The 26453-nt window shown below is 38.3% G+C and overlaps 1 pseudogene; it reads right to left on the bottom strand.

The window, feature by feature from the left end:
• Positions 1–26314, bottom strand: LOC101609168 (annotated as a pseudogene).
• Positions 26315–26453: the final 139 nt, after the last annotated feature.

The following is a 26453-nucleotide window of genomic DNA, read 5'->3' as shown; positions in this document are numbered from 1 at the left end:
TCAAATGGTTTTGGCTTTGCCCAAGGGCTCTGTCTCAGGTTCGTTTTTCATTTTTACATACGCTGTTTTCTCTGCTGCTGTCCTTTCAAGGGTGTTTTGTCTTTGTGTTTTGCATTCAGGGCCTAGTCCTTGTCACTAGCGGACTTGTCCTCCTGGTCTTCATCACTGCTGGCGCCCAATTTATCCATATCCTCAGAATCACTTAGCTCACTTTCATCTACCTCATCATGTCCCACAAATTCTCTTTTTCCCACATTCCCTTCATCTTCTTCCTTGTCTTTTTCATCCTCCTCTGAAGAGTCACTCTCTGCCTCCAGTTGCTCCAGAACCTTGTCATAGGCCTGGATGGGGATGTTGTAGATATCACCATACGTATCCTGTTTCAGTCTCTCCAGCAACTCCTTCTCAATAGCGATGTCCAGCTGAGCAGCTATCAGTGCTTTTTCAAAACTCTCCTTTTTCTCCCTTCTTTCTACCTTCTGTCACTTTAGTGTAAGCTTTCTCATTCGAATTAGGTACTGTATGATTGTGGTAAATCTCTGTTTGCACTTGTGTCTATTGAAGTGGAGTCAGTAAATTAAATTTTCATCTATTTGTTCCAGTGCTTTATCATAGTTTTTACTAAATTGTCCCCATTCCCAGAGATGCCTAGTTATTCATCAAAGAGACCTGTAAGTTCTCCCAAAACAAACAAGAGAGACTTCTGTCAAAGCACTATATTACCCACTAGAAATTAATGGTAAGACCCTACTGCTGAAGACACCATAAATTGTTGGTATGGACCATGGAAAGAGACCAGGTTGGAATCTGGAAGAGAGACAGTCCCCAGACTGGTAGCTCATATAGTGCTGGAGAGTGCTATATGAGTTACTGGGGGAAAGTGGCCAACATCTGTCTGAGCAACTCAAAGTCTAAGCTACTCAGAAGCAGACAACCTGACATGGATTCATTGGATGAATGGATAAGCAAGATGTGGTATATCTGCAAAATAGAATTCTACTCAGCAGTAAGAAAAAAAAATGACAATAAAATTTGGAAAAAAAAATGGTTGAATTTGGGACAGATCATTTTAAGTGAACTCACATAATCACAGAAAGACAACCATCACATGATCTCACTCATCTGAAGTTCCTAATCTGGAACAGCCTGAGATGTTGACATACCTGGTTGGAATCTGGAAGAAAGCAGGGCAAGATTAGCCCATCTAGTGCTGGAAGGTGCTATTATGATCTATGGAGTGAAAGTGACCAACATATGTCTGAGAAACTCAAAGCCTAAGGAACTCAGAAGCAAACAACTTGAGGTGATGCTCACATAAATACAATAGTGGCACACCAACTGCTCTTGGATTGGCTAACAGGTCTGCTCAGTGGAAAGGAAACACTATCTGGGAATGGAAAACAAGTCAAAATCAAATCCATATAATGATTCTGCTTGCCATTGACAAACTCCTACTAATCTTGACATATAAGAGGGTCTACACCCTTTAATTTCTCTCTAAATTAATAATGGCTATACTATTTAATCAGTGCTAACTTCACTCTCCTTGGAGAATCTGCTTCTGTTTATCAGATGGGAATGGAACCTGAGGAGATAAACAATTCTATGCACTCCACCCAGGCCCCTACTAAAACCACAGAGGAATTGGGGAAATGAGCAAGAGTGCTGCTTTTTTTAAAATTTATTTATTTATTTATTTGTTTGAGAGTGACAGACACAGAGAGAAAGACAGATAGAGGGAGAGAGAGAGAATGGACACGCCAGGGCTTCCAGCCTCTGCTAACGAACTCCAGACGCGTGCGCCCCCTTGTGCATCTGGCTAACGTGGGACTTGGGGAACCCAGCCTCGAACTGGAGTCCTTAGGCTTCACAGGCAAGCGCTTAACCGCTAAGCCATCTCTCCAGCCCAAGAGTGCTGCTTTTTAGTGAATCTGATATCAGCACAAGGGTGAAGGAGATAGACATTGAGAGCACACAACACCTTCCAAACCAGAGATCCAGAGAGGAACCTAAGAGCCCATCATTGGAATAGACTTAAAATGCACTCAACATGGCTCAGGGAATTTTGTGGAAGAGGGGTAGAAAGATTGTTAGAGCCACAAGTTTGGACATTATTCATGGAGACATTGCCTCTCGTCAATAATTGACTTCTGGCCCCACAATGCATAACTCACAATCCCCATGGGGTTGACCTGCATCTCCAACAAGGAGGGCCTCTTTGGAAATGTGGCAGGGATGAGGGAAAGGATGGTACCAACATGTGTTGTTTACATACTAAGTGTGTTCATATCTAATAAATTAAAAAGGAAAAAAATATTATTCAACATATATTTTCTTAGGTTAAGGATATTTTATCATATAAACACAAAAACATTTTCATAGCAAATTGACATTGATAGAAAAGTCTTATCTAATATATATATTATATATATCTAATATTGGATATCTAATATACAATATCTTTTAGCTCACTCTCCTCTTTCTCCTAGGCCCAAATTATAATAGCCTGAAGGATCACCTTGCTGTTTATTTTCCAGGTAGCTTCATCTTACTTTCATCCTCTTCATGTTTTCATGTTGATTGTGCTTTTGAATAAACTACACTACCTATTGGATGGCTTCAAATCTGGGTTAGTCTAGGAAAATCAGTATGATATTTTGAAATATGATCACTGAAATATAGCAATGAAAAACATCTCACTTCTATGTTTTATACTGAATTATTAACTCCTTATGGTCATGATGATCATCATGGTGGATTTTATCTAGTTTTAGTTTCTTATAAAGTTAGAGGTATAGTAGAGGCATGTGCTCAGTGTGATACTGTGTCCTGAGCAATAACATCAGTCAAATGTTTCAGAGAGGTGGTGATGGCAAGGAATTGGAAGAGCCTAGATCTTGGGGGCTGAATACATTATTAATTTGCCAGGTGAATTCATGAGGACTGCCTTTTGTTATTGCCTAAACACTCTCCAAAATACCACTGAGGTTGGGACAAGGTTTATTTAGCTCATCAGTGGCATTGACAAAAGCAGAAGCAAATTTCGTTTCCAAAGTCCCATGATGAGCTTCTGTTATAACCTGAGGACTGCAGAGGAAAGCTCAATATATCACTGAGATTTCACTTTCTACTTTCTTGGAAAGATGGAAAAATAAAGACAGTAGATATTCCTTTGCCTTTATGTTGTAAAATAAAATTCATTTCCATTCCCAAATCATACATGTGTGTGCATGATCATATATACATGCATTTACCATCCTCGATATATATAGTGTCCTAAATACTTATGGAATGGTAGAGTATTTTTATTATGATACTATTTGCCAAAATACACTGGAAATATTGCATTTTTGAATACTTCCTATGCATTTATCCCTTTGAAAGTATAGGCTTGTTTGTGATAAGGTTCCTTTGGAGTAAATATTAAGACATGCAGAGAAATTACCCAGACCTTTTAAAAGCAAAATTTGATACTGCTTCTGTCATTCTAAGAAAGTTTTAGCTTGAAAGTTTTCATTTATCTTTTTCCTTACAGAAAATAATTGCATAATACTCTTTGTATTTTTTCAACATTGACAGATGGTTAGTGAACAGCCTGGGAGGAGGAGAGGTGACCTGACTCCCTTCTGCAGTGTTAGAAAAGATATCAAAGCAAGAGGCAGACACTCTCTGTGCCAGAGACTTTGTTTTTTTTTTTTTTTTCTCACTTATCTCTTTCAAACTGGTCACAAATTGCTTTATTGAATTATACTGTGTCATTTTACAATATAATAAAGTCATTCCTTTTTATATTCTCATTGAAAAAGTGCCTTAGCATGTGAAAAAGAAAGATTTTCTCAGTTCACCTGAGGTTGGGAGTAATTGGTAAAGAAAATTGTTCAGAAATCTGTCATGTCATAATAACAATATATGGAAACAGTGTATATCAATTTGCTACTCTAAATGAAAAGCAAAAGGAAACCATCCAATGAATAATTTTTTTTTTCTGTGTACTGCAGGGAAATTTTTGATTACTCCACTCTGCATCCGAAGTACACTAGAATTATAGTGCTTTGCATGATGTCACACAAGCTATTTGTTGATTAAATAATATATTAAGAACATTCTGTATTGTTAATGGGAATTCTTCATCCACCTTTCCTTCTTGTTTAGCATATTATGGAACCAGTTAGACCAGCAGCTTCTAAGGTAAAAGTTCTAAGTCATCATATTTTCACATACTTCATAAAAATAGAAAAGTCATCTAACATTAAAATTTTCTTCTGTATAATAGAGGTGACAGAATATGAAGCTACACAATTCAGGCACTTGTGTTCTCAAATATCTCACATATCAAAAAGAGAAGGGAGGGCTGGAGAGATTACTCAGTGGCTAAGGAACTGGCCTGCAAAGCTTAACAACCAGGGTTGGATTCCCCACTACCCAGGTAAAGTCAGATGCACAGATTGGCGCATGTGTTTGTAGTTCATTTTCAGTGGCTGAAGGCCTTGGATAGCTTTGATCTCAGCACTCAAGAGGTTGAAGTGGGAAGATTGCTGTGAGTTCAAGGCCAGCCTAGGACTACATATTGAATTCCAGGTTAGCATGGGCTAGAGTGAAACCCTACCTTGAAAAACCAGTAAAAAAGATGGGAAAAATGGACAATAGCAATAAATGACAACTGGAACTAGACAGAGTATAGAAATTAAAATGAGAGATTTGGTTCTCATTTGATTTCTAACTGTGGGCCAGTAATTTTTACCATCATTATTTAGTAAAAAGTACATGTAGTATATTGGACTAAACTGTCAAAATCCTAGTAATTGGGCTGGAGAGATGGCTTAGCGGTTAAGTGCTTGCCTGTGAAGCCTAAGGACCCCAGTTCGAGGCTCGGTTCCCCAGGTCCCACGTTAGCCAGATGCACAAGGGGGCACACGCGTCTGGAGTTTGTTAGCAGAGGCTGGAAGCCCTGGCGCGGCCATTCTCTCTCTCTCCCTCTGTCTTTCTCTCTATGTCTGTCTCTCTCAAACAAATAAATAAAAAATTAAAAAAAAATCCTAGTAATTATTATTCTGATTTATTGGCACCAAGCTTTACACAAAATAAGTATATGTTTAAATCAAGGTAATATTATGTGGCATTCCATTGGTGATGTGTTCTGGCATCCAGAATGTATTTACTTCCATAGTGTATGGACAAAAAACATTAATTTTCATATACATTAATTTTCTCAAAATTTATTATAACACACACACACATGACTACAATCAACAATCAAAATCACATCAATGCTGGGTTACTTTAAACTCTGGTGGCTTCAAGGCCCTTCAGGCCCTCATCCCTGACCAGGAAACACACTTAACTGCTGAGCCATATCTCCAGCCTTCTTTTCTTTTCAGAGAAAATTCCTTGGGCTGGAGAGTTGGCTTAGTGTTTAAGCATTTGCCTGTGAAACCCAAGGACCCCCATTCAAGGCTCAATTCCCCGGTACCCATGTAAGCCAGATGCACAAGTTGGTGCATGCATCTGGAGTTTGTGTGCAGTGGCTGGAGGCCCTGATGTGCCCATTTTCTCTCTTTCTCTGCTTCTTTCTCTGTCTGTCACTCTCAAATAAACAAATAAAAATTAAAAGCCCCCCCCCAAAAAATCCTCATGACACTCTTATTCTCCCTACTAAGAAGACTGATGTAGAAAGCCTCAAGTCTCTGAAGAAGAACTTTATCTATCAAATCAGCTTTCTTCCAGTAAATCTTTCTTTCATTCTTCCCACTAGGTTAGGAGAGATGATCTATGTGCTGTATTAGTTACTTTCATGTGGCTGTGATCATATGTATAAAAGAAATAAGGGGAGAGATGTTTTATGTTGACTCTTGGCTTCAGTACATCATGGTGGGTAAGGTCTGGCCAAGCAGCTCAGTCCATGGAGGCACATGCAGACACTGTTCATATCAAAGTAGACCTGGAGGCAGACAGAGTGGCAGGAACTCTTGGCTAGATATAATGTGCCAAAATATGCCCTTTGGACCCTGTTTCTGCCATCCAGATCCAATTTCTTGAATGCTCTAAACATGCCCAAAATAGTGCTGTCGGCTCAAAGCATCAGTTTGGGAGGAATTTTAGCCCCAAACCAAATAGACACCATGGGCATTGTATTATCTTTCTCAATTTAATTGTGTTGATCAAAGCTATTTCTATTACATCTTGAAGCGAAGGAAGCAGAAACTGTTCTTGGGAACAAACCCAACTCTTCCAGTTTTACCCTCCAGTTTTCTTTGTGGTCAATGTCCTTGGTGAGAGGAAGGAGATAGGTGTTCACTTAGTTCATTCTTGCCACAAGTGAAATGACTGCCTCTACTAGTTAACAAACTGCACAATGTATCCTGAGCTCTATAAGACAATAAGAGATTTATGCCAATGTGTATATAGAAATTCCATTTGGGACCAAGACTGCCATATTCTAAGAAAAAGGTGTGCCATAGCTATTCACCAACATCTCAAATAGCACCTTAGCGATCCCATGAAAATCTCCAACTTTGTTAGAGATTGGTAATTCTTATGTTAATTCTAGGTATTCCAGCCTTTCTTTTCTTAACCATTTTTTTTTTTTTTTTGGTTTACTAGTTACGTGCATACTCAGTGTGCAAGCAGCACATGTTGGTACCATCCTTACTCTCATCCCTGTCCTTCTTCCTCTGAAGGGACTCTCCTCACTGGAGATGCCAGTTACCCCCATGGGGATTGTGGGTTGTGCATCATGGGGGTAGCCATCAGTTATGGGGAAAAGGCAATGTCTTTGTGCATAATGTCCCAACTTGTGGTTCTTACAATCTTTCTACCTCCTCTTCTGAGAATTTCCCTGAGCCATGTTTCTTGTCACCTCCTACTTACTCTTGACCCCTTCCTCCTCCTCCTCTTATGTGAGGTCCAGTAATGACATAAACTTCCATGACCCCTTGCATGTGAAATGAACCTGCTTTGGTATAAATTACTCCGTATATTTTATCAAACCTGATTCTTTAAGTTGTGCTCTGCTGTAACTTGCCAGAATGCAGATTAAAGAAGTCACTTCAAGCCAGCTGTGGAGGCACACACTTTAATCCCAACATTCAGGAGGCAGAGGTAGGATGATTGTCATGAGTTTGAGGCTACCTTGATATTTCACAGTGAATTCCAGGTCAGCATTAAAAAAAAAAAAAAAGAAAAGAAAAGAAAAAAAAATCACTTTGGTCTGAACTCACATGTAAAACTAGTTTCTCTTGTGGAAATGTGCACTTATGAGCTCCACATAAGACACACACCCACACAGAATTATAAACTCTTCTAGAAATGTGACAATTCCCTGTAGGGACTTTTGTGGCTTTGAGCCTCCGAATAATTATTATGATGGAACCTGAGAATCTTCACCTCACCTCCATAGGTCCTGGCTAAATACAAATCCAAATCTCTTCTCCCATTCCTGACACAACGTTCCTCAACAGTGTCTTTGGTTTGGGGAGCACGCAGTGTCAGACAGCCTGACTGCTTGCCTGGGGCAGAGGGGCACGGTTAGCCTGGTGCTCACAGGAAGCTTCACACTCCTTCAGTGCAGCTGTAGTATCACTTTGTCCCCATTCCTACCATTCTTTCCCTGCCTCTTGCATCAGCTATTTAACAGGTGTCCCTGAACCCACCACCGTCCCCACTCCGATGTTTTCACACCTCATAGCATGAATGAATTTTTCAGATGCAAAGTTTATCATTATCTTGTCCAAACATTTTAAATGTTTTCCATTATTTTTTAGGAAAAAGACCAAAATCTATAATGTGGCCTTTAAAGAGTGCTCATGCAATTTCCTCAGAGGACTGGGATGTATTTAAGGGTGAAACGGTGGGTAGGTGTGCTGTTTCTAATAACCTGGGATAGCCATACAACTATGGCTGTGTTAGACATATGTGGGTAAAAGCCATGATATTTGAAGCCTATGCATCTGCTGGTCTTTACCCCTGGCTCTGGCCTCATGTCTCAGCTGACCCACGCATTCTTCCTGCCATCATTCACAATAGTCTTTCTCACATTTTCAGATCTGCCAGAAGCAGATTTCCCTCTGTCTGAATTGTTCTTACATCTATTCTAGACTCCTTTTTCTCCATTCATAAATAATTATTTTTAAGTGCAATGTCATTGTAATGTTATGTCTCAGCTCACGGTCATGTTCTCAATGAACTTCACCCCTTCTGATTTAGCCAGTTCTCCTGTTCTGCATGTCCCCCAACCCCACCAGGGTGGTGACTTATGACAATGTACTTTTAATCTATGAAGTTTAAATTATTTTCTGATCATTTCACCTGATTGGTTTTGCCCTACTAGACCAGCAACAGAAGGCACAGTACGGTTTTATGTCTTCACCTAAAAAGTACCTGACATGTGGTAGTACCTGCCAGTCAACAGCTGCTGACTATATTGATTTATGCTACTGTTATTCTCATGAAGACATAAAGCATATACACGGTGACAATGATCAACATAGCTGTGTGTGTGTGTGTGTGTGTGTGTGTGTGTGTGTGATTTTTAAAGTATGTTTTATATTCAGCTTTTAAAAATACTCAATTCAAAATGCCTTAAATGCTTAACTTATTTTTCATGCAACCATTTAAACTTTTTCTTTTGGAAGATAAATGGATGAAAATAAATATTTTGATCTTTATACGATGAGGTGACCAGCATGAGGATTAAAACTCATGGTTCAATGACAGAACTCCACATTCATGAAATGAATAGTCTATAGCGTATCCAATATTTTAATTCCAAACACATTCACAATCAATAATGATCATTACAGTCTAGTCAATTGTTCAGTGATCCATGTTGATCACGATGACAGCTGAAATTCATTGACTGGGTATGTCTTACATAGACAAACTTGTCACTGGGAGAAGCAATTTTAGGGAAGTAAGCCAAGGTTTGGGACAACTTATGAAATAACAGTCATATTTTACATCAGTCCTTAGATGGTTTTACACCTTCAGGCATTCCTTTAATTCAAATGCCATTCTTATGACATAGAATTTTTCCAGTGACTTTTGAAGCCTGGGCCAGAAAGTAAGATCCATCTCAAAAACAAACAAACAAACAAAAAAAAACAACTTATTTATTTCAATTTTGTAGCTTGATATAAGTTAAATCATTATATAGACATACTCGTTTTTTTTTGAAAAATACTATGTTGTAAGATTCACTTTATGCAATTATTCATAGTTTTCATCTGTACATGCTCTTTTACTATAAGAATACTTCAAATTTATTTTAACATCATGAATGAAAAATTGAGCTGGTTCTTAATTTTTGGCCGTGAATGAATATTGCTTTGATCAAAAATTTTAAACATTTCATGTCCATGTTTTGAACATGTTGTGATGTATTTGCAATAGTTGTTCTAGAAGTTTGTTTTACCTGAAGGGATGTGCATTATAACATTTACTGAATAATGCCCAATGCTGCAATGTCATTTCCTCTATATGCACATCCTCTAAGTTATATTTCTTGAACCATTAGTCTGCATTGTTGATAACATATACTGTTGTCTGTGTTACTAATACTGCCAGTCTGCTTGCTGGGGAATGAAATCTCATCGTGGTGGTGGGTAGCTTGAATATATGTCCCTCATCGAACCAGGTGTTTTATAAAAGCTTGTAAATGGGCCTTCAGCTGCCTGGTGGAGGAGGTGTCATTGGAGACAGATCCTGAGGTCCAGCCCCAAGGTGTGTTTGGGGGAGGAACTGATTTCCAGACCAAAATTATGTAGAGCAGTCTGAGCTCTGGGGTGGGGGGCATCCTACTCACTGCTGTTTCCTCTTGTTGCTTTTGGTTTTTATGGGGTGTTTGGCTGTTTCTCTGTGCTTGGATGTATGGAAGTAGCTTCTTCCTCCATTGAGGGAACTTAATCCCAGATCTCTAAGCTTGAGATAAACCGTGTCCTCCTATGAACTGTGTCTGGGTTGGATGTTCATTCCAGCAATGTGAAGCCATCTACAAAGTGGATATAACTTATATTCTCATGATAAGGTGGGGAGTCTATTAAAACATAAATGCCCAGTCTGATTTTCCTTTCTTACAACATAATTTTTTAATGGAAATTTGTTGAAATGAAAATCTGAATTAAAAAGTGTTAAGAATACTTATTTTCTTGGGGAGCTTTGAAAAACAATATTAATTTAGAATAATTATTTATAATATCTAGCTGCTAGTCTTTTTCAGGGTAAAAACATCAGAATAACTTCTGTTCACTTGTAGCAGGTATTTTCATTCTTGTTATGGTTAACAAAAGTTTATTTGTTTATTTATTTATTGTTGTCATACTTGAATGCTTTTATTGAAAAGTTCCATAATTGTAACCAATATCCCATGGCAACTCCCTCCCACCCCTTACTTTCCCTTTGAAACTTCACTCTCCATCATATCCCCTCCCCTTCTCAATTAGTCTCTCTTTTATTTTGGTGTCATGATCTTTTCCTCCTATTATGATGGTCTTGTGTAGGTAGTGTCAGGCACTGTGAGGTCATGGATATTCAGGCCATTTTTTGTATGGAGGAGCATATTGTAAGGAGTCCTACCCTTTCTTTAGCTCTAACATATTTTGGCCACCTCTTCAACAATGGACCCTGAGCCTTGGAAGGTGTGATAGAGATATTTCAGTGCTGTGTACTCCTCTGTCTCTTTTTGTCAGCACTATGGTGGCTTCTGAGTCATCCCAAGGTCACTGCCATCTGAAAAGTGAAGATTCTCTAACCAAAAGTGAGAGTAACATTAATATATGGGTATGAACATTAAGAGAAATGCTTACTGTGCAGTTTGGTGAGCATAGTACATACATTTAGTCAGACATCAGCAGATGTTACACCCCTATGGCTCATGACTACCCCTGTTGTAGGTTTTCAGTATCAGGCATGTGTTCCCTCCCATGCAGAGGGCCTCCACTCAAATTAGAGGGCAGTTGGTTTGCCCTATAACAAATGTGCCACTACTGCACCCATTGACTCATTTGGCTTGGCTGGCCAAATATAAGATTGCAGTGTCTACTGTTAAGTATCATCATTGGTGAATCCTCTCCCATTGAATTGCATGTATGGCTTTTTCCAGCTTTCTGTCAGCTGGTCTGCATGGAGGAGGTTTTCAGGTCAGCTCCAGCAGGATTCCTCAGTGACCTTACAGCCCAAGCCTACTGGGAAACCAAGGGCCTTGGCAATGGCCTGTAATGTTTTGGGGCATCAGCGACCTTCCTGGCCAACAACTCACTGGAAGGTATCCCATCCCTGGCAAGAAGTTTATTTTTTTACAATCTACTTTATATTTTATAACAAATTAATTACTGAATTCCTATGATCATAAAACATTTTTCTCTATATCTCATTGAATGGCCATCTCTAAAGTACAACTGATCTTAACTTTGTTATTATCCTAGTTATAAATTCAACTTTGTATTTTTTTATTGACTTTTGAGTCATCTTTTCCTTGATTTGCCTCTTAGGGTCTATGTGTAACATTTTCTCTGGGTACAGTGGCTTATACCGGTAATCTCAGCACCAGAGAGGCTGAGGCACAAAGGACTGATACATTTCTGAGGCAAGCATGGGGTACAGAATGCATTTCAGGCTATCTTTGGCTATATAATCATACCGTGTTTCAAAACAATATTAAAAATAATATTTTTTCATATTTAAGAATTATTCCTGTGCTTATTTTATTTATGTGCAATATTTGGTAATCTTAACAAATACCATGCTATACTAATTCCTGTTGTTTTATAACAATTATTAAGGCTAGAGACATAGTTCTGTTTGTAGAGTGCTTCCTTAGAAGGCATAAAACCTGGACTTAATTTTCAGGGCTACATAAAACATTGTGCTACATACCTGTAATCCCTGAAATCATGAAATGAGGGCAGGAGGTTCAGAAGTTCAAGATCATCCTTGTAGTTACATAATGATTTTAAGGCCAGCCTGGGAAACATGTGGTTCTATATCAAAAATAGCTAATATTGAGGCTGGAGAGATGGCTTAGTGACTAAGGCACTTGCCTGAAAAGCCAAAGGACTCAGGTGTGGTTCCCCAGAGCCCATGTAAGCCAGATGCATAAGGGGTTGCATGAGTCTGGAGACCCTGGCATGCCCATTCTCCCCTGCCCCTGCCGTGTCCTTCTCTCTCTCTCTCTCAAATAAACAGAAAATAAAAATAAATAGCTAATATTAAGCTATGCTGTTTTTAAAATTTTTAACTACAAACTTTGGAATTATTTTGACACTTGTGGTTTTATTGCAATGCTTTAAGTCTATATATCAATTTCATTCTCTGCCCATTAGTATGACATGCTCTTAATTCAGTTAGTTTTAAAAATGTCTTTCAATATAATTTGTATAATTTCCTATACAGTGGGCTTTTATAAATTGGTAGGCATTATTTTTCAAATATCTGCCTGACATAAAATATAATACAAAAAAGTATTTTCTTTCTTGAGCTGGACAGATTGCTCAGCAGTTAAGGTGCTTGTCCATAAAGCTCAATGATCCAAGTTCAATTCCCCTGAACCCACATAGACCCAGATGCACAGAGTGGAACATGTGTCTGGAGTTTTTGCACCTGTTAGAGGCCCTGGTGTGTGTCTTCTCTCTCTCCCTCTCTCTTTCTGCCAGGTGTGGTGGTGCAAGCCTTTAATCTTAGTGCTCGGAAGGCCGAGGGCAGAGGATCTCTGTGAGTGTGAGGATAACCCAAGACTCCATAGTAAATTCCAGGTCAGCATGGGCCAGAGCAAGACCCTAGCTCAAATCCCACCCCCCAAATGACATGTAGTTTCTTTTTTTAGTTTAAAAGTTAAGCATTAATACTGATTATTCATTGACTAAATATACATATTTTATCATTAGTATACTTAAATTAACATAAAATATTTTTTATGCTTTATACAATGTATTGATTTTATAATTCTCTCTCTCTCTCTCTCTCTCTCTGTGCATGTGTGTGTGTGTATGTGTGAAATGTGGTATGGTATGGTGGTGGTGGTGGTGTGTGTGTGTGGTGTATGGCCATGCACTGATGTGACTGCAGGTCCATGAGGGCAGTGAACATCGGCTGTCTTTCCTCTTGCTAATTCAGGTATTTCTTTGGGACAGAGCTTCTTTCCGAATGCGCAGCTGCAGTTTTCAGGATCTTCAGTAATTCTCCAGTCTGATCCCCACAGGGCTTGGTCTATAGGCATGTATGGCCATACTTGAATGTTTATGTGTGTCCTGGGGAATAAAACTCAGATTGTGTCAGGCCCTCTTGCTTGAGGTAAGCACTCTTACTTGCTGAGCCATTTCCTCAGCCCAATTTTATGATTTTTTAATTTGAACATCCATTCTCTATTGTTCTAGTTTCTGTCATCATATTTTCTTTATGTTAATTGCATTTATTTGAAAGTATTATAAATAATGCACCCAGCCAGTGCTTATTTAGATTTACTCAAATATTTCCACACACATTTTCATGTCATACTTGGTTGTATCTTGTCATTTGAGTTGACATCACGTCCTTAAGTGAGGCTTATCTTGAATACTGACTCTTGATCCCAATTTTGCCAGCAGCACTAGGAATACAGGCTCATCTTTTCGCTTTCTTGAAGTAGTACCAAACTCTTAATCTCTTTCTCCTTCCAAACACATGATGATTAAGTGTGCAAACATGAGAATCAGACATCCTGGCTTGGAACTCTGGCCTTGCCATCTATTTATTAGAAATTGTAGGCTAGATATTTTCTTTAAACCTTGGCTTTCTCATTGATCATTTGAAGATAGTAGGAGTACCCAGATGAAGGGATTATTGCCAGGAGTTAATTAGCTAATGTGCATCATGCACTTAGCATTGGGTCTGCAGTCTGCTTTAAAAGAGTGGATATTGTTATTATTATTGTCATCATTATTACCTTCCACTTATCTTGAGGTCAACTTACTTTCTCTTTCTTCCTAGTTTATATAGACCACAGCATCATGCATTTTGAGTCTTGTCTTTCCACTTTGCTTTCTTTCACTCTCTATTCCACCTGCTACAGTCCAAAGCAGATGATGGCAAAGTGCCCAGATACTTTTATGATCTCCAAGAGTGCTCTCAAAAACTTTCACACAAATTAAAGAATGGCAGTAACTTGATCCAAATGAGAGAGAAAGGCTTGTGTTTTCACATAGTAGAACTAAAGCCATAAACCTTCTATGTTACCTAGTGTTAAATAAAATGTATCTGATGAGACTAGTGAGAAAATCACATAGGGAATCGGCAACCACAGTAGTTACAATTGACTGTCCATGGTGCCTGAGAAGGTAGTTATGTGCAACTGCTGGTAGAGGTGTGTGTCAGCTATTTCCCGTGCTGCTTAATCTGCCGGTATCAGGCTGTGAAACTGCTTTTCGTTATGAAGTTTCACAGCTAAACAAAAAGAACTTGGGGGGTTGTAATCCTAATTTACATGTTGTTTCTCTTTGTAACAACACCATGGAATCTGATTATTGATATCTACTCATAGATACAGATTATATATACACACACACACAAAAGAGACCAACTGTCATCTAAAATGGATACAATAAAGATAAAGGAACACAGAACAAATTTATATAGTTTTGTCACAAAGGAAGTGCTCTAAAAGTAGTAGAGGACTGGAGAGATGGGTCAGTGGTTTAGGCCCTTGCTTGCAGAGCCTAAAGGTCCAGGTTTGATTCTTCAGTACTCACATAAAACCAAGTTTACGGAGTGGCACAGGAATCTAGAGTTCACTTGAAATGACAGAAGGCTCTGGAACTCACCTTCTTATTTTCTCTGCTTGCAAATAAATAAAAAAAAAAAAAAGAAAAGAGAGGTGAAACTTCTTTTTTAAATGGAGTAGATTCTTGTCAGGGATTATAGAGTATTGACCTGAAAGTAAAGTATGGACTGAGAATGGACAAGATATTACTTCATCGCTCCTTGGAATATTCCATCACCCATCTCTTTCAGAAGTGGGCAATGGCCTCAAGCCATTGAAAATATCCTAATATGTCTCTTTTAATATTTGTGCAAATATGTGTGTGTGTGTGTGTGTGGCGTGTGAGGTATGTGTGTGTGTGTTGTGTATGTGTTTGTGTGTATTTGTGTGTGTGGTGTGTGTGTACAGATGAGTGTGTGTGGTGTGTGTGTGTGTGTGTGTGTGTGTGTGTTGGGGGATTTGGGAGTGCATGTGTCATCACATGCATGTGGAGGTTGCAGGACAACCTTGGTATTAGTCTTCTTGTTTGAGGCTGTGTCTCTTATTAGCTGGCTAGCCCTTGAGTGACTAGGGATTAGCTAGGGATTCTCCTGTCTCTTACTCTTATTTCACCACAGTCACTGTCACAGCGAGATGACTTCTGGATTTATATGAATTCTGTGGGGATCTGAACTCAGGTTGTCATGCTTGCATACCAAGCACTTTTGGGCTATGTCCCCAGCCCTAATGTGGTTTTATGCCATGCTGAGGACTAGGTTTCCTACTGTATTCAAGAAACCATTTCCAAGTCACATGCTGTGGTAATTAAAGCTATGTTGGCGACACCTCTGTAAGTGATTACAGATTGCTGCTGTGGTTTGTACAAAGCTTATTGGATAAGTGTCTGTAGGAACGGGAAAGGCGTTAGTCTTTTAGTGATCAATAGGATAATAAATTGTGCTTTGTTCTTAACTTGGATCAATGTTTACGTTTAGAATAAATGCTAGCCAACTTCATGCTCCTCCAACTTGGGACTTGCAGTGACATAACATGCTTACTGTCTTCATTGACTACAAACGCCCTGCTTTCTCTGCTAAAAAGTGTCACATGGTTGGCAGCTCATGAGACTCAAATGTCAAGAAGAAAGGCAGAAGATTTGGGGACAAACATACAACTGGAGGAAATTTTTCAGTAGTCATCAAGTAGTATGTGAACCCCGAATAGAGTTAGATCTCCAAATGAAAATATCCTCTTCAATCTGTGACAACATTCTGTTTGTTTTTGTTTCAAGATGCTGAGGGTAATAGAATTTTTTTTTTTTTTTTTTTTTTAGGAATTGCCTTTTTATCACATGTTCACTAACTTATGAAATGCTAGGTCTAACAGCCTATTACTTAAGAGTCAGTACAGATGTTTTAATTTCACCAACTTAGCTGTTTTCTATTCAGCTCTTTTATGCACCAAACATGAATTAGATTCTAAAACAGCTGATGTGGGGCCATCCATCATTAGCAAGGAATGCAAAGGAAGGGAAGAAAGTCAGAGTTTTCTTTTCTTTAAAAAAAAAAAAAAAACAGAGTTGGTTCTTTTGAGAGAGACAGCTTGTGAAAGATAAAGATTCAGCCACAGGAATGAGAATACCAAAAAGGAAAGGCTATTGTAAGGCCTTTTAGCTTTTCCTCACCACTGAGCCCTTCTGGAAATACAAGGGCACTATTTTACACTCTTCATCCACATCCAAGCGAGCGGCTTGTAAGCAGAACTCATCTCCATTTTCTCCTTTCCCGCATTGAGTACATTCTGTCCAAAGTCAGTTGCATGTGGAGGTCATAGTCAGTAAATCCTTTGAAATTATGAGTGTTAAAAACCAGCCCCTCCCAGTGTGACTAGACAGGAGAGTGCCATGGAGGTCCACAAAGCATCTCACAAGTACGTGGATGGTTCCTACTGTTTTCCAATGCTCTGCTGGCATCTTGAATCTGAATGAGTGTTTCCAAGTCAGAGAGGAAGTCATGTAATTTCCTCACAAATGCTGTAAGTAATATGTCTTTTTCGGTAACCTCCCATACTACTGGGTGTGTTGATGTGTGGATGTAGATAAATTGTGCACAGGGTACTCTGGGTTGCATTTACATGCCTTGTTATTCCTACATAAATATGCCCAGCCTGGCTCTTGTTAATTGATATTTAGAGTGATGGTGATTAAAGTAAATACAGGAGTATAAATAGGAATGCTTTAAAAATAATAGTGTAATCATTACTAATTCATTCATATTTATTGTGGTCTTAATTCTAATGAAACTTCTTGATATTAATGTGAGTGTTAAAGTCCTCAGATTGCATTTTCACTGAGTCAGTATTAATTAACTGAATGGTTATTATTACCTGTATAATGGGCCTGGAAGAGATATTATTTTGATGCTTATAAAAATCAATAGCAATGCTTTAGTAGTGAAAGCTTGTTCTTATCCTTTAATGTTGATTATTGGTGCCTCATAATTAATGTGTCCTTATTGTGCAATAATAGAGTTTATTGATTACAAGCTCATGACCTGTAAGATATTCTTGCACAACCTCATTACTCAACAAGTAAATGCCGAATCCTGTTAAAGTAGGCATCATTTAGATAAAAATGCTTATTTTTCTCATTCTTTGACATAGGCAACCTATATATAGTTTATATAAAATGTCCTCAATCAGATTATTAGAATAATGATCATAATTTCTATGAAGTAATATGTATGTTTGAAATGTACAAATTGCCTATTGTATATTGTAAATAAGGTAAGATATAATCAGTATAATAATAAGGCATAAATCATTGATACAATATTTGTTAATATTCAAATACTTTTCATAGACATTTCCCTGTGCTACTTATTGTTAGTTTCAACATCACTTTTAGTAAAAAGGAATTTATTTATTTGATCTCAGTGAAGAAAATACTTTAGAAGCTGGGTATGGTATCACATGTCCAGGCTGAGGTAGAAGGATGGCAAGTTTGAGGCAAGCCTGACCTATATAATGGGACATTGCTACAAACAAACAAACAAACAAACATAAAACCAAAAGATATAAAATAATTTAGAAATCTTTTTTTGGAGGTTGAATTCCAACTCTGCCATTCTTACCAGTGTAACTTCAGTCTATTTTGAACCAAAGTTATTTACAAAAGAATAATGAACACATCTACCTTACAGGTTCATGAAAAACAAGGTACTCACAACCAGGCATGTCCAAAGCTCCATTTGTGTCAAGTACTACAATTATTATAAATATCCAGGTGATGGTAAATGAAGCTGGAATACGATCTATTCAAAATTAAAAGGCATTTAGGGAAATAGAAGGGACATGACTGCAGGATACTACAGAAGGAGCTTAGTACCAGAAAGGCTGACAGTGGGAATAGCCACATGCAAGCAGCTCACATGTGCACAGTACAAAACCAGCTGCAGAGAAAAGATGGTACTGTGTATGAAGGAGTTTAAACAATGGTAAGGAAGGAAAGACACCTTGAAACGAAGGAAGATTTCAGACACAAGTCTGGAATACCAAGAAACTTGACATCACAAATGACATTGTGAAGAATTGGAGCCAAACTTTCTAAACAGTAGTGCCAAACTGGGAAATAATACAACCCAACATCTGATTTTACTGACAAATTGACTTATTTCATGAATTCACATGAAACATTGATGTCAAAAGGTAATAATTCTTTGAATGATATCTTTAGATTTGTGTTTTGCTTAAAATAAGATTAAGATGACTTGTAAAATGTGTAGAATACATAATTTTAATGACTATTGTAGAATAAAAAATTATAATATATTTGTTTTATACCCATGTGGACTCTACATTACCAAAAGAAGTATTTTTTTTTAAATACTAGAGATTAGATTTTACTTAAATAGAAATAACAAATGAGATTTACAACCCAGAATGTGATTTATTTTTGCTAAAACAGAAAAAAATTAGGTTTTTGATAATGACTTAATAACTACAAAATGCATTTACTCTCATTAGTTGTAATACTATTGCTTTTCATTAGAACATGAATTAAAATTTATGATATTTTAATGAATTTAACCTTAATGCATTAGAACTGGTAAATACCTTCAGAAATTATACTCATGATATGCATAGTGGCCAAACAATGAAATTTCTATCATAGGGTAAATTGAAATACTATTAATAATCAAATACAAAGAATTAAATGTAGAATTGGGAAACTTCAAATGCAGAGTAAAGTGGTGAAAATACAGATCATGTTTTCTTCAGCTACAACATTGATCAATCAGAGATGGATGGAGATATCCCAGATGAAGCATTGCCAACATCTATTATATGTCTTTGAAATATGGTATAAGATACAGATAATCTGCTGAGCTCTCATGTAAAAGCAAAAGTTCTCATTGCTTTTGTCTTCCCTTTTCTGTCTTTCATTGCCTTTCTCCCTCATTCCCTTTTTCCTCTTGCTCCCATTTTCATCTTTTGTTCTTGGTTGGGAGAAAGCAAACTCTTATTCATTAGTCATTTTCTCTCTGTGTCTCTCTCTGTCTCTCTGTTCACCCCCACATACACATGCATACACACACACACACACACACACACACACACACACACACACACACACACACATTCTAATGGATTTGAATATCCTATGTAATGGTCTGTTAGAGTGTCAATGAAAAAAGTAAGTCTCTCAACTGATGAGTGGATAATGAAAATGTGGCACATTTACACAATGGAGTTCTACTCAGTGGTAAAGAAAAATGAAGTTATGAAATTTGCAGGAAAATGGATGGATCTGGAAAGGATTATATTAAGTGAGTTAACCCAGGCCCAGAAAGCCATATGTTGCAAGTTATTTCTCATATGTGGATCCTAGCTACAAATGATTGGACTTCTGTGTGCGTAGGAAGAAAGCTCAGTAGCAGAGGCCAGTAAGCTAAAAAGGAAATATAAAAGAAATAGAAAGGAAGGGAGGAGGGTACTTAATAGGATGATAATGTATATATGTAAGTAGAAGAACAGATTAATGGGGGTTAAAAGGCTTAAGGGAGGTCAAGGGAATAGACTGAGTAAAGGAAAGGTGGAGTGAGGGCTAATCAAAATCTAAGAGGATATAAATAAGACATATGGAAACCCGCATTTTTGGACAATGGAATACACAGGAATCATAGATTATTACTAGAAAATTTTCAGTACCAGGGATGGGATACCATCCAGTGAGTTGTGGGCCAGGGAGGTCCCTGATGCCACTAAAACATTACAGGCCATTGCTGAGGCCCTTGGTTTCCCACCAGGAATAGATGGTTAGACCCTATTGCTGAAGGCTCCACATACTTGGGATGCAAGGTCACTGAGAAATACTGCTGGAGCTGAGCTGAAAACCTCCTCCCTGTAGACCAGCTGACAGAAAGCTGGAAAAAGCCATTCTACATGCAGTTAATGAGAGAGAGAGAAATCACCAAAGAATCTGCTCAAAAGTGGACACTGAAATAGTGGCACATGTGATATGGGGGAAACCAACCACCCTATAATTTGACTGGAGGCCCACTCCATGGGAGGGAATACATCCCTGATACTGAAAACCTGCAACAGGGGTACTATGAGTCCTAGAGGTGTAACATCTGCTAGTGTCTGGCTAAATGTGTATACTAAGCTCGCCAAACTGCCCAGCAAGCATTTCTCTTAATGTGCATACCCATATATTAATGCTACTCTCACTTTTGGTTACGGAACCTTCTCTTTTCAGATGGAAGTGACCTCAGGATGACTCAGAAGGCACCGTGGTGCTAAGAAGTGACAGAAGAGTGTTCAGCACTGAAATATCTCTACCAAGCCTTCCATGGCTCAGGCTCTAATACAGAAGTGGTGGCAGAAATAACGTAAGAGCCAAAGGAAGGGTAGAACTCCTTAGAACATGCTTCTCCAGACACTAAATGGACTGGATATCCATGACCTCACAGTGCCTGACATTACCTACACAAGCCCATCATAATAGGAATAAAAGATCATGACATTAAAAAAAAAGAGAGACTGATTGAGAGGGGGAAGGGATATGATGGAGAGTGGAGTTTCAAAGGGGAAAGGGGGGGAGAGAGGGAATTACCATGGGCTATTGTTTACAGTCATGGGAGTTGTCAATAAAAAATTAAATTAAATTAAATTTAAAAAAGAATGGTTACATAAGCAAAAAAAGGTAAAGAAAAGTAAGTCATGAACTACTAATAGGAAGCAGAAAGTAGGAAAGGAGGAGGAAAATTTGAAAAGAAACATGTGAAAGAGGTATAATTAAGCTGGAGAGAAAATAATCCAGATAAAGAACAGCAGTAAGTAATATGGAATATTGTGGTAACTTCCAAAGTTGTTTGATGAAATTAAAAACCTATTTCAGAGTTTTCTGATAAAAATTAGATAAGTTCTATAACTTGTATTGTTTTCTCAACCATTCTTTATGATGTTTTCCTATTCAGAATAGTCCAGGAAGTCATTCCTGATGCTAACAGCACCCAGAACACTATTCAACTCATTTTTTTTTGGGGGGGGGGGTTCAAGGTAGGGTCTCACTCTAGCCCATGCTGACCTGGAATTCACTATGGAGTCTCAGGGTGGCCTTAAACTCACTGTGATTCTCCTACCGCTGGGTCCTGAGTGCTAGGATTAAAGGCATGTTCCACCACACCCTGCTTCAACTCATTATTTACATGGGGAAAAACCCTTGAGCATCATGAAGTTTCTAACCAGCATAGCCCCTTGCAGTGTGTCTATACATCTTAGCTAGTAATAGTACTAAAAACAGCTTCCCGAGGCAGAGGACAAAAGAACACAAAAATAGATCCTTACAATTATTAAAAGCAAGTGGTGACATCTTTACATTGTCCAGTAAATCCAAGTGGCTAAAATAATTCTGGTTTCACTCTATATCCTGAATTGTTAATCATCCTTTCATTGTTATGAAATCAGTTCTACTTTTTTCTTTTGAGCTTAACACTGATCTTTTGAGTTCAGGCAAGTCCAAGTTGAGACCCTAAATGTACATGTAATCAAAAATCTATTGTTATTTAAAAATAATTTTCACAGGGATATCTGATTCAGTAATTATCTGCATTAAATTTTGGATCAGATATCTGCTTCTTGGGTTGGGTGGGTATTTGATGTGTTAGGAGCATGGATATTGATATTGATAAATAAAATATGGTCTGGTGAAGTTACATAGGACAACATTCAGGCATTTATGTGAGCAACACTCTTCACTCTCAGCAACAATGACCATGGACTTTGTGACATTCCTTGTGCTTTACCTGTCCAAGCTCATGGTTAGATGACAGTCTACCCTAAAAGTGTAAAAATTTTGTGAATTAAATTGTCATAATAATTCTTAAAGCCATGTTTGTTTTCAGTTACCTTGGTTCTCAGGTTTTACTAAGTTTTCTTTTTTATTTTCCAATGTACTTGCCAAACATGTCAAACATTCAATATCTTTTTCTTCCTACTTATTATCTATCTATCTATCTATCTATCTATCTATCTATCTATCTATCTATATTCTATCTATCTATCATCAACCATCTATCTACTATTATTCAATCATTTCAGAGTAATTTATTATATACTCTCAGCCTTAATTTATTTTGTTTTACTCTGCATAAAATAAGTTTAATTTTATTCCTTTGCATTTTGTAGTGGGGTGGGGTGAGTGTTCCTTTTTTAATTAATTTTTTTTTATTAGTTTTCTATTCAGCAAATACAGGCAGTTTGGTACCCTTATTAGGCTCATCCATGACCTACCCCCTCCCCCTTAGCCCCTCCTTGTTGAGGTATATGGGTCATGCCTTGTGGAGTTAGCCCACAGTTATTGGTATGATAAATGTCTCTGCATATACTGACCCAACATGTGGCTCTGACATTCTTTCCACCCCCTCTTCCGCAAAATTTCCCTGAGCCATGTTGGGTTCATTTTTGGTCTGCTTCAGTGATGAGGTGTTGGGGGCCTCTGGGGCTCTGGCTCTCTGATTTGGTAGGAGTTGATTTTTCTCTGTGTTGGTCTCCTTCCTCCTTGTGCTGGTATCCGGTTCATCAGGAAAACAGCACCCTTGCTTGTTTTGCTAATTTTCCTTAGCCATGAGTGTGGTAGTTTGATTATGATAAGGTAAATGTATGGCCCCACAGGCTCACAGGCTCAGCCCCTCACAGGCAGATTCCTTCTGTGGAGGAGTGTGTCACTGGGGACAGTTCTTAGTTCCAGCACAAAGGTACAGTGAGAGGTCTGAGCTCCCAGGTCAAGGTTGCTGCTTGTTGGCTTCTGCATGTTGCCATTGTTCCTCTGAATGTATGGAAGTAAGTAACCTCTTCCACCGCCTATAGTTTCCCCTGGATTTTGTAAGTTGAAATAAACTCCTTCCTCCCATAAACTGTGTTTGGTTGGATGGTCATCCTAGCAATGAGAAGCTGACTAAAACATATGAGTCATTATGCATATTCTGTTGTCCAACACCCACCCACCACATGACAAGCAGATAGTCACAGTGTTAGAATGCCTTCTCAATTTGCATTACAATTGCACATTTTTGGTGGGTGTGTGCATACACTCACGTGCATGTGCACATGAATGCATGGTATGTACATATGGGTGTGCAGCTATGTGTTCTCTGTGTACATGCATGGAGAGGCCAGAGGAAGATGGCATTGTCTTCCTTTATCATCATTCCATCTTGTTTCCCTGAGAAGTCTTTCACAGAACCCACAGCTAGACTAGTGAGCCCCATCTATAGTATTTTCTTTTCCTTCTTCAGTTCTGTAGCTATATCCATGAACCTCCATGCCTAGCTTCTTTATGTAAGTGCTGAGGACTGAACTCAGACTCGGAAGCTTGTATAGCAAGAACTCCTACCTGATGAGCCATCCCCAAAGCTCCACAAGGGAGCTTTTATAATATGCTATAGGTAGAAAAGAGATAGTATCACTGTTTTTATATTTTATTAACCAGGTATAGCAATTATCTACATTGGAAACAGAATATCTGAGTAGATTGACAGTTTGTAACTTGCTCATATTACTGCTCATAAAGATCTGACATGTGGATCTAGTTCACTGTTTCCACCATGATTACCCAGCTATTGCTGTCACCTGGCCCTGTTTTTTTATTTCTGGAAGCACACCATGAATGAACGTTAACTGTAGTTGCTTAGACTTCATAAACAAACTACTTACTGGTGAATTTTTTGTGTAAATGGATGGGTTTCTGTTTGGAAGAGTTGGAGTTACTGTAACCAACAAAATCTGCAATATATATTTACCTGTAACACATCACTTCTTGCTTTGTGAATTGTTATTTGTCTCTTCTTACCAAATAACCAGCACGTTAGAAAGAGCATGTATGCAATAGAAGTCAATTGATTACTCCATAGGCATATCAATTGGCTCTTAATTTATTTCTTTATATTTATATAATATTTATTATTATTATTTTTTAGTTGTCATGAGGAGATTTAGCTATTTTTCATTCTGGCATTTAAATTTTTTTTTTAATTTAATTTTTATTTATTTATTTGAGAGCGACAGACACAGAGAGAAAGACAGATAGAGGGAGAGAGAGGGAATGGGCGTGCCAGGGCTTCCAGCCTCTGCAAATGAACTCCAGACGCGTGCGCCCCCTTGTGCATCTGGCTAACGTGGGACCTGGGGAACCGAGCCTCGAACCGGGGTCCTTAGGCTTCACAGGCAAGTGCTTAACTGCTAAGCTATCTCTCCAGCCCCATTCTGGCATTTTTAAACACAGTTTGTTGATTCCCATTCTCCCCTCCCATTTCCAACATCCATCTCCTCTCCACTACCTTCCATACTATCTTCTCCTCTTCTGTTTATATGTTGCATGAGTCCTTTGCCAGTCTATCACCCTTCATCTAGTTCAACTGTCTATATTTGCTTTTGGATATGGTTCTAGTTTTACAGGCTTTATCCACATCTGTACCCTATATATACGTAGATATTATAGGCTATTGTTTTATATATTATGTAAATACAGGATGGTGGAGATATAGAATTGCAAGTAAGGAAGCACCAGAAGCCTGAGTAACTCTAACTGCTAACCCAGTGGTTTACTTACCTGCCGCCCAACTCAAGGTGAGTGGTCCTACTGCCAGGTGCCTGCTGGTCCAAAAGCAAGCAACACTGCAATGGCTCCCACATCCAATCAGTCACCAAGAGCTGATTAATTCTTTGTTGGACCATATGCAACCATCAGGGATAAAGTGGTATCAGGCTACTAAATCTTTTATATAAGTATTCCATAGTGCTCGATTCAAAGACCGAGGAAGGCACAACAATGACACAACTTCCTAATGCTTGACATAGAAGCCTGTAGCCAAAAATCCATTGGAGTCTGAGAGGAAATACTTGTAGTTACAGAATTAGTTTCTCTTTCACTTTAAAAAATTTCATTTATTTATTTGAGGGGAGAGAAAGAGAAAGGAAGAGAGAGGGAAGGAGGGAGGGAGAGAGAGAGAGAGAGAGAGAGAGAATGAGCTCACCAGGGTCTCTAGCTACTGCAAACAACCTCCAGATGCATGTGCCACCTTGTGCATCTGGCTTTATATGGGTACTCCGGAAACAAACCTAGGTCATTAGGCTCTGTAGGCAAGCAGCTTAACCATGGAGACATCTCTCCAGCCCTCTCCTTCTCTTTTTCAAGGCACACTTCAACCTATTTGTTAAACATAACCAGTGTCCAATGGCACTTTATTCCTTGAAATAGAAACACGTAATTGCATAGTATCATAAAAGGTGCTGTTGGTATCTGGTGTGGAGACACAGAGTGTACACAATTATAAAACACTATATATGCTCACAGGTGCCTAGTCATGGAATTTCTTTTTCTCTGGCTATTCAGAGGTTATAACATTGAACACAAAGTGTATTTAAAGTGGTGAAGAGAGAAATAGAGGGAAAAAAAGAGACAGAAAGAGAGGGGAGAGAGAATGAATCAGGAGGAAACAAAGACTATACAACAATCTCTGTGCTTCTGTGTGTGCTATCGTTTAGCTTGAAGCACTCCTCTCTGACACCTTAAGTTGTTGCTTAGGAAAAAGTCATTCATTTCTCTTTCTCTTCCTGACCACACTTTCTCTTCCTTCTCTTAGATCTTCCTTTCAATCAGGTCTTGCTCCAGGTGAGATCATGTCTCAAACCTAGTCACCCACGGCATTCCATTCTTTGTTGTCAATAATTTATTTGGAGAAAAGCATGGGATTTCCTTTTAGGTAAAAGGGGTTTACTTCTGGAACTTATGTTGAAATCATTGGAAATTAAATATTCTTATTAAAGTATTAAATATGATAAGAAGTTGATTTGTTAAGAATGCCAAAGATTCTTTAAGAGCAATAACATAAATCACCATTAGGAGTTGGAGTAACATATATGTGGATCCAGCCATGGCCAAAACCTCACTTTGCTTGTACCTGTGAAATCATTAAATTATGTTAATTCCTTGAATTAAGTGACCCAATTTAAATTCATGTTTTATAAACCCACTGGCAAACAAAATCATTCTCATGTGTATCATATTTCTTACCTCAGCTCAAGCTTCATTTCTTCAATGAAACCCATTCTGACAAAACCTTCAGCATAAACAATAATTTTCCTTGCCTTTATCTCAGCTGGACTGGTTCGTAGCTATGAAGTGGTATCCATCCATCTTACTATAAGATTTTGCATTCACAGATGTCATGATTGTGTTAACATTTGT

Source organism: Jaculus jaculus, chromosome 2 (genome assembly GCF_020740685.1).
Source record: "Jaculus jaculus isolate mJacJac1 chromosome 2, mJacJac1.mat.Y.cur, whole genome shotgun sequence".
NCBI lineage: Eukaryota > Metazoa > Chordata > Mammalia > Rodentia > Dipodidae > Jaculus > Jaculus jaculus.
The sequence above is the reverse complement of the archived record's forward strand: the minus strand, read 5'-3'. Positions and strand labels throughout refer to the sequence as shown.